At 37.2% G+C, this 9747-nt stretch overlaps 1 long non-coding RNA gene across 1 annotated transcript in view; it reads left to right on the plus strand.

Moving 5' to 3' along the window:
- The window catches only part of LOC124382859, a 55803-nt gene extending 48985 nt beyond the window's left edge, over positions 1–6818 (plus strand). The window contains exon 3 of the long non-coding RNA XR_006925129.1: positions 5930–6818. This is a non-coding gene — a long non-coding RNA (uncharacterized LOC124382859). The remainder of the gene's footprint in view (positions 1–5929) is intronic.
- Positions 6819–9747: the final 2929 nt, after the last annotated feature.

Below are 9747 nucleotides of genomic sequence, written 5' to 3' on the forward strand. Positions count from 1 at the left end.
ATAAAAAGAAAGAATTCCGCTGTACTCTAAAGAACAAGTGACAAGGAAAAAGCACCATTACAGTAAACGTTTCAAATATTTGCCGGAAAATGCGTTATCATGAATCTGACATATGAAATCATGGATGGTCATGGGCATTCTGGACCCCAAAAGATGCACAGGATCCCAGCCAAACGTAAGACTGCACTGAACCATCTGATCATCTCTTTGCAGAATAGCATTAATGTTTTTTTGCCAGGAGGGATTTCGAACCAGGATTCTTCTCTTGATGAAGTATATTTTCAGACTGCTGCAGGTCTAAATGTTATGTTTTAAGATGTGGCACAGAGCCAGTTAATAATGGTTCGAACTTGAAACACACTCAGTTGGACTTAAATTACGGTTTGGTAAACAATACGATGACTGTTTTCCCCAGTAGATTTTAAACAAGCAAACACGAAAAAACGCCTCGTACAATACAAGATGAATGAAAAGAATTGAGGCATGAATGTGAGAGCACCTGAAGCCTCCTAACCTCAATGTTTGGATATTGGACCTCTGAGTGTTTATAGGCTCTGGCATGGAGACGCTGGTGTTGGATCTGTAAAGATCACAAATGTTGCGCTTTTAATGAGTTGCTTATTGGGATAGATCTCCAAAACAGCTATTTTTTTCCTGGGATTACTTTTCAAATGATGACCTGTCATTAATGCTGAAATGTCTGCTAGACTTGTTGAGATCTAAGTGAGAACTAAAGCAATGTTCACACTAAAATATTTTACACTCAAAAACGCATATTTTTCTACCTTGTTTTGGCCTTCCATCCACACCGAAACAGCATTTTCAACAAACGAAAGCGTAGCTTTTTGACAACGCTCTCCAAACTGAATACATTCGAAAAAATGCTGTTTTTGCGTCGCGGTTTTTGCCACAATGTTTCAAAGAGCCGGAAAAGTAAATCGACGGCATTTGGAAATGACGTCGGGTCCAAGAGCCTTGCGTTTTCTTGAGCATATTCAGACGTAACCGACTTTCGACAAGCGATAGAAAACGAAAGAGTGGATGCAAAGCATTTTTCCTGTCGATTTTAACATTTATACGGATAAGTGTAGACGAAGCCTGAGTGTGTAAATGAGGAAAAGAAAAGAGCATCCAACTTTGTGGTCAAATTGAATTGAGGAAGAACCCTGGATGCAAATGCATTGTTTCGTGGATGTGGTAGCATGAAATTAATAGCATGAAAGCTATTAGAACAGCAAAGAAGGACTGATATGAACCAAAGTTTTGTCCATATAGGCTATCATAGGGACTCAGAAGCTGAAGGAGAAATGGGGAAAATGTAATTTCCAATCTGTTCTGCTGTTAGCATTGACTCAGCAGTTTGATAAGCAACTAAAGAAACTAGCAGGTCTTCTCACCACATGCTGCTACAGGGTCACTCTCGCTGCTTGCTCCTGATTTCCTGATTTAAGAAGTATCTTACAAGTTAAGAAGCATGCGATGTTCGCCTATGGGCTAGCTCATGGGTGAATTTTTCGAGAACTAACGTTGTGGTGTTTTTGGAAAGACAGTCATAATAGTCTGGATGATTTCACTCCAGAATACTGCACATGCAAAAAGGTCTAGCGTACTTGTTTAACATTGTCTTAGGTTTATATGTGCTGTGATGTGGATCCCAGTATCCCAATTATTTATAAATTGCATGTATGAACGACGTACTGTACTTTACAGTATATACAGCAACAGACCTTGACTTGATTAATTCAGTTTAGTAAAAACTTCACCTCAAAATGTCTATAAGGGCTAAAGATGGATCTTAGGAAGAAAATTCACATTTTCCAAAAGATGGAAAATATGGGAGCGAGATAACGAAAAAATAATAATTCAAAATGGAAATAAAAATGTTTTATACCTTAAAAGAAATCTTTGAATTAAAAAAGTAATTATAAATTGTACAAAGACTGAGAAAGATTGAGGTAAAATGGGAGAGGACAGAAAATAGAAGCACCTTAGCAACACTGCCTCTAGTGGTCAGTTATTGCATATATTCTGCTCGCCACGTGTGAATGTGTACAGGGCTCAGGACAGCAGGTTGCCAATTTAACAAAAACATGGGTAAAGCTTCATGTTTAATAAGGACAATATTTGAAATAAAGTATTGGCCACACTTTTGTAGGTCGAGTCCCAAGAAAACTACTTTAAAATACTTAATTCTTTGGACAAAACCTCATAAACCCCTAAAGGTTACACATATGGTGCTTGGAAAAGAGTTTGAAAACACCTAGTCTATAGTTTTTGAGAGACCTTCTTTTGTTTATATGCAACAGTCTATGCAATTTATTGGTCTGAAGATTTACTTTGACCAAGGAAAATATAGAAATGTGCAGATGTTATACTTTAGTTTCACTGAAAAGTCCCTTAGCATGAAAAACATATTTACACAGATGTTCTCGGCATCAAGACAGTTCGTTTCTCGAAACTTTCAGTTGGAATGTTTTGCCACGCCTCTTGGAAAACTTGCCAAATGTCTTCTTCGTTAGTTGGAGGTTCCTCTCTTGTGATCCAGTTCATCTCAGAGCAGTTTAATGGGATTTGGGTGCAGTGACTGGGCAGGCCGTTCCATGAGAGATAACACTCCAGCGCTAGCGCTACGATAACTCTACGCTTCGGCTTATTGTCTCGTTGAATGATAAAGTCGGCTCCAATGAGCCGCAGTAAAGAAAGAATCGCATGGCGTTGAAGTACGGAATGGTTGCCATGTAGGTTCCTGTCACCTAGAATAAATCTCCAATAAGTTTTGACCTAGTTTGGAGCAGAGAGAGAATAAAAGACTTGGTGACAGGCTCTTTAGATGCATTCAATCTTCCTGTAGCTCAATGGTCACACTATAAAATACTTATTTTAAGCTGATTGAATGACAGTGGACATTTTTTTAAATGAGCCATCCATCATTACCATTACAATTCCAGAAATGGAAGGAGTTTCATCTTATTAGAAGGGAAGATTCCTGACAAACTTTAAACTAAGAATCTGTCCTGAGCAAGTATCGCTTGAAATATTGAGTGAGTCTCAGGCTGATCATCTCATCTCCTTCGCCTGAATATTGAAAAGGAGTACTGGTTAGTGTCTATGTTCCATGTACTATATATAGGATCTATGCTTTGGTCTACACAATCTGTTTTAATGGAGCAGAAGAAGTAGACGTTGTTGAAGAAATCTTGTGTATAATACCGAGGAAGAATTTTAGCTGCAGCCATATTTAGCTTTCATCCACCGTCTGCACATCATATACATTCTTTAACATTGTCCTTGGCTTTAAGTGACACACAGTGCATGAATAGAGGAATCGTTTTACACTTCTTCTTTCTCAATTCATGCTGTGCACAACCCACGAAAGACTGAAATCCAATTCTGCTTTAACTTCTATTTTGAGAAACCTTTGATATTGTGTATATACTATATGGACAAAAGGTTGGAGGCACCTGAACACACACTGTAAGATGAGTATGTGCTTTGTGGAACATCACATTCCACAATGATCCCTTATTTGCTCTTATAATAACCTCCATTCTCCTGGGAAGATGGTCCACTGGATTTTGGAGTGCACTGGTGGAGATTTTAACCATACATAATCATAAAAAAAAGAAAAAGAAAAAATGATATAGTGTTTAGGCCAATAGAAAAGGCCTTGCTGACCCTAATGGCTCACCACTATTTGTCGGGAAATATTCAAAATGGATCTCAAGATTCTGCTGGTAATAAAAAAAATTAAAAAATAGCGATTAAGAAAAAAAAAATCCTCTCCAACTTTTTTCTTCTCTAACACTTTTTTAATGAGCTGTCAAGTCCAATAGAAAACTCATCATCATTAGTACAATTGTTCAACGTGTTCATTGTGCAAAATCAGTAAGTCTTCAGAAAAATAGCTGTTTTTCTCAATAAAAACAAAACAAAGTCCCTGAGCTCTTTTATGAAGGACTTTTTTCTTTTTTTTCTTTTTAACGAATGTCCATGTGTGTACTTAATTGTGGCGTGCAGATACGGAATTATATAGGCGCTTAGTATTTGACTAACCCGGTGCAATTTAGAAAATCCTTAGCAATTTGCTAAATCAAGCTCGTGTTTATTGTTCGAAAAAATAAATAAAAAATGGCAGTCGACAAGATAATATACATAAAAACCCAGGTAAAGTGTTTTTTGAGCATAAATGAGAGGTTATTATGAGAATAGTCAATCCAGAGTCGTCTTAAAATCAATCGAGCATCTCACAGCGCTCAAAAGTTCAAACCTGAGGCCTTTTGAGACCCTTCATCAAACAAAGAACTCTCAAGAAACCTGGTAGCAGTGGCTGTAGATGTGAAGCCATTGTTGCTCAATTGAAGTCATTTTTATTTTTTTTATTTTTAAATTCATTAAATGCTATAAAATATTTATGGTAATAAGAGATATACCGGCAAGTTGCAAATTCCTAGCTAAAAATAAAAAGCAGTCAAAACGTATTCACCTTCATGCTATCTTCCAGACGCCAAGATCTCTTCCGTTCCCTTCTTCATTTACTGACCAGTTGTGATTGTGTGCTGCTAACAAAAATGCGATAGGAAGATCATTTATTTAGACAAGTTTAGCAATTTTTCTCAGTGGCAGCCTGTTAACGTAAAGAAGCGATATGGTAAAATGTTTTAAAAATATATTAAATCTATATATCATCAAAGTGACTGATTCAGTAGATCTTCCAGTGATCAACTATACAATTGTGAATAATCGCAGTATAATATTGTACCTGCTTATTGGTAAACAGGAACTAACACAAGGGTGTAGTAAAGTCAGGTGCTGATGTAGGTGTTCAATAGGTTTTTATAGATCTATAGCAGGAGATGTTTTACTCCAACCTATGAATGTGGATCTTCATGCAGCTGGCTTTGTGCATTGTGTAATTCTGCTAGGAACTAGCATATATATTTACCACATTATCTGCAGTAATCATTTGCGATTATTATAAAAGGTGAACTCTTGAGTCCAGTTTAACGTCCATTGTGAACAAACTGAGAAAACCCTGAACACAACACTATGTTCCCCGGGGTAGAAATGGAAGTTCTAGTCAGTGTAATGTCTGTTCTTGTCGATACACACTCACGTGCTGTGGAGTATGTAATAACTGCGAACAGATGAAGGCTATTCCCCAAGAGAATGGCAGTGTGAAAACAGGGGGTTATTAAATACAGTATAAATATCAAGTTGCAGATGTTTTGAAGCTCATACAGGCATTGTTGGACTGTCAAAGGACAAGAAGGGAAGGAGGATAAAAGTCATTGAGTCATTTTGTTATTATAAACAACCACATATATGTAGAATGGGTAAAAAAATTAAAAGAAAAACACAAGAATTGGACTGAAAGAAAGTTCTGTGGAGTTCAAATTGGACATTTTTTTGGCTTTAACAGAATAAATTGTTTAAGATTGAAAAAGGAGAGGTGATGTGATCAGACTGCCTCGCCCCCACATTTAAACATGGAGGTGGAAGCTTAATGGTTTGGGGTTGTTTTGGTGCTGGGAAGATTGGAGAATTATTCCAATGGGGTGAAAGAAACCAACATGGCAACCATTCCATGCTTCAACACAATGCAATTTCGTCTGGACTGCGTATGTCCAAGCTCTGTAAGCGTTATTATTAAAGCAAACAGTCGTCTGGATTGTTATCTATCATGGAAACATGAAACAGTCCACCCAGTCACTGCACCTAAATCCTATTGAACCATTTTGGGATAAACTGGATCGCAAGAAACACATCTCCAAATAGCGAACACCACCTTTGGCAAGTTTTGCAAGAGGTTTTTGGAGAAACAAAACCATCCAGATGCCAAGAGTGTGTAAAGCTCATTCTTTATTAATGCTAATAGAGGATTTTCCAATGAAAATAACGTGTAACATCCCTTTGTTCTTCCTGGATTCAGCATGATGTCCTACCACTGGCTGGAGTTCTCTTCATTTGGAAATCATTCGCTGCAGCTGAAGATGGCTCCACATGATTCATGAAATTATTCTGAAGGGTTGAAATGGACTTTGTGTCACCCAAACGAGGATGGGTTTCCTTTTTGATTGATTCTTCTCAAGCTTTTTTTATGTCTTAGGTAGTCTCCACTGCCACTGGCTTACATACAGTATAGGGACTAATTTCTGGTGCTGAAATGTTCACTCACAATTCTGTAAAGCTGCTTTGGGACATTTTGGGACAGAGTTAAAGCACTATACAAATAAAACTCCTTGTCGAATGAATGGGCGCCGGTGAACTCCGTGCGACCCGTATATGCAAATCGAACATCTGGGTGGAGCGAGAACGATCACCGCATTTTATTTTACAAACGTGTGGTTCCGTTGCAGGCAAATGACCCGTTTCTGTTTTCGTGTCACCGATATGCAGCGCAGAAGCAAAGAGTCTCTTCAGCCTTGAGTCTCCTCTGTACCAGTCCTTATTAGAAAAGAAAAGCAGGGCTGAGTCTTCAAGCTGTTGTTTTGGAGAGCAGAGCAAACTAAGATGTCAAAGAGAATGGAGTGTGAAACCTGGCCACTGCCGGTGCTCTTAACAGGACTTTAATGCATCAGAAGCTTGGCAGAAAGTCAGGAATTAAAAAAAAGAAATGGCATAGCAGCTTTCCAACTGAAACAGCTGTCAGACAGTTGTGGATTTATTCGAATTCAAGGCCGAGGCGTGTCCTGAGTCAACTGGAATACAGATTAACATGGCAGAGGTAGAGCTGTAACTAAATGGAGACAAAATAGGACAAAAACATCTGCTTTTATTTGCATTTTTCTTTTTGCACTACAGAGGCCTGTTTGTGAAAAGGGCCATATGTTAGAAGTCAGAAGGCACTTTGACAGCACATTGTTGATTTGCTGTCTGTCTGGAATGAAAAATATAAAAGTGAACCATCTGCACCATATTGAATTGCAGAGCGTCATATTTTTTCCATTGCATCGTTTTGAATCGAACGAAATCCGATCGCGTCACATCCGTAGCTGCTTCATATGTTATCTTTAAGGTATTGTATCGTCAGCTATGCATCGAATCGCATCCGCCCCAGTTATGGATATGAGCATCCCCAATGCAGGAAACCTCTCGCTTTACCGCGGTTCAAATCTCGCGCCCCCGCTGGTTTATCACGGAATTGCATTTGCCGCTTAACTAATTAGTTAGATTTTCCCGGTCTCTCAGGGATATCACGATAGAGCAAAAAACTTATAGGGAATTGTTTTTATGGAGTTTTGGGTTGAAATAATTAAATTTATTAATACAAATATAATTATTAATAATAAAATTAAGTAAAAGGTTTATACAGTACTGTATACATAAAATAGCATTTTTGGGGTGGCGTCCGTTTATCACGGTTTTTCGATTACTGTATATAATATACATGTTTTTCTCCAAATTGTAGCACAAAGTTAGAGGCACATGATTGTATCTTTGTATGCGCTACCATTAAATATCCTCTTCACCTGAACTAGGAGACTCAAACCTGTTCCAGCATGACATCCATGAAGATCTGCTTTTCATGGGTTGGAGTGGAAGATCCGCTTTAGAGCTCTGACCTCCACTCTAATGGGACAGATGTGAACGCTGACCGCTAATCCTCCTCGACTCACTTACTGTACATCAGTACCTGACTTTACAGGTGGATGCATCTTCCCAGAAGAGTGGAGGTTATTCAAACAGCAAATGTAGAATGCGATGTTCAAAAATCATATAGTTTCCCTCACAACAGAAGCATTTTTCATCAGCGCTCCCAGACTTTTTGGATCTCTTTGTACCGAACACAATTCTCTTATAATCGGACAAAAGAGAATCCAGATCCATTACACTGCTGTGAAAGCTAACTGTATTATTATAATTTTTTATTTTTTATTCAAAATAAGCACATTGTAAGATGCATTGTAAAACTCGATCTCTGCAAGTTCTGGAGCTACTTCCGAAATCAATGTCCATTTCTTTGTCCAGGGAAGTAAATGGATCTGAGTGTAAGACAGATGCAGGAGCAAATGCACTCCAGAAGACATGAAAAGTAGTTCATCCAAAGCTTGATTTGGTTAACAGAGACGAAAAAAAAGGAAAAAGTAGTTCCAATAACGTGATGCATGACCTTCCGTCCCAGGATGACATCTGTGAAAAGCTTTTTTTTTAATTCTTTCTTTTTCAAATATGTATCTTCCATATTCATTTCAAGCTGTGTTGTTGCTGAAGATGCTAATTGACCACTTTACCTCGCTTCAGATCGTCTCTCGGGTTCACGTCAGGATCTGAGGAAATGACTTCTGTGGTAAAAACGGTACATTACTAATACGATTGTCAGAAGAAAATAAAAAAGCAATTGACAAGAAAATCTCATCGACCGAAAAAAAAAAAGGCATTCGTAGAAATATTCGCTGAAGTTTTATTGGTCTCCGAGCATTTAAACTTGTTTATCTGCAACATTTTTCATTGCCGTCTTTGTGCTGACTGGCAGGAAAAAAAAAACAGTAAAACCAAAGAAAAAGAAAAAGGAAAAAAGGTCCAAAGTTCTTCCTGTGTCCAGCCAAATGTGTTCTATGTAGATAAGGTACAATGCACTTATTCAATATGCATTTTTCTAGTAAGTTACTGCAAAAAAAAAAAAAAAAAAAAAAAAATATATATATATATATATATATATATATATATATATATATATATATATATATATATTTATATTTATATTTATACAGTATATAGCATATATTTTTTCATGCAGTGCCAAATAAACATGTAATGCATCATATTGTATCCTATTCCTGTCTTTTTATTATGTTTCTTAAGGGTTGCATCATGTTATTGGCAGTCTTGTAAAAAAAAAAAAATACAATGTTAAACCATAGAATGACTACATTTTTCAAAACCCTGATGATTATGGGGGAGTTGAATTAGACGTTGTTCTGTAGACAAAAATAAAATGGAAAAGTAAATGTCGGACTTCAACGCCAATATTCCCCAGTTTTGTACTTAACTCTAATTCTACAGTTAGACAAAATAAAGGGAGAAAAGTATTTGTACGAACATTTTCTAGCCATATGTGGTTCCTTTCCCAAACTTTTCCCACAAAGTTGGAGGCACACAATTGTATGGGCACGTCTTTTGGATGTGGTACAACCACAGTGCACTCGGTACCATTGCCATGTCTATATATATATATATATATATATATATATATATATATATATATATATACACATCTGCACACTTGTAAATGTAAACTTTATGCCCCATTATAAAACTTTTCCATTTGTTTGATATTTGCTGTAGGTTGCCAGTAGCTTCACTTAAGAATTTTATTGTACAAACTGTCCCTGACATCTGTACATATAAGATTCAAAACCTGAAACTAGATCCAAACCTGTTCCAGCATAACACCATCCAGCTTCAAGAAGATATGGTTTCTATTGGTTGGAGTGGAAGATCTCCTGCTATAAAGTTCTAAACTCAAATTTATTGAAGATTGATGGATGTGAACTCTGAGTGCACTCCAGGACTCCTCACCTACATCACGACCGAACTTTTCTAACATGGCTAAATGAGCACAAATCTCCACAAAATCTAGTGGAAATCTTCCCAGAAGAGTGGAGCTTATTAACCCCAGAAATAAGCACTAAATTTTGAATGGGATGCTCAAAAGCACATACCTATCTAACTCTTTTAGGTGTCCCCACACTGTTATCCATATAGTGTGTATAAATACAGTATGTACATTTATGGAACGTGAATGTT

This window comes from Silurus meridionalis, chromosome 3, assembly GCF_014805685.1.
Source record: "Silurus meridionalis isolate SWU-2019-XX chromosome 3, ASM1480568v1, whole genome shotgun sequence".
Taxonomy (NCBI): domain Eukaryota; kingdom Metazoa; phylum Chordata; class Actinopteri; order Siluriformes; family Siluridae; genus Silurus; species Silurus meridionalis.